Consider the following 202-nt stretch of genomic DNA (forward strand, 5'->3'; position numbering starts at 1 on the left):
ATCCAGCCCCGCATCCAGCCCCGCATCCAGCCCCGCATCCAGCCCCGCATCCAGCCCCGCATCGGGCTCCCTGCCCGGCGGGAGGCCTGCTTCTCCCTCTCCCACTCCCCCTGCTTGTGTTCCCTCTCTCGCTCTGTCTCTCTCTGTCAAATAAATAAAATCTTTAAAAAAAAAAAAAGAACTGTCCAGTGGAATGCTGGTA

The sequence above is a fragment of the Mirounga leonina genome, unplaced genomic scaffold (assembly GCF_011800145.1).
Source record: "Mirounga leonina isolate KUSES-001 unplaced genomic scaffold, KU_Mleo_1.0 Mir_129, whole genome shotgun sequence".
Taxonomy (NCBI): Eukaryota; Metazoa; Chordata; class Mammalia; order Carnivora; family Phocidae; genus Mirounga; species Mirounga leonina.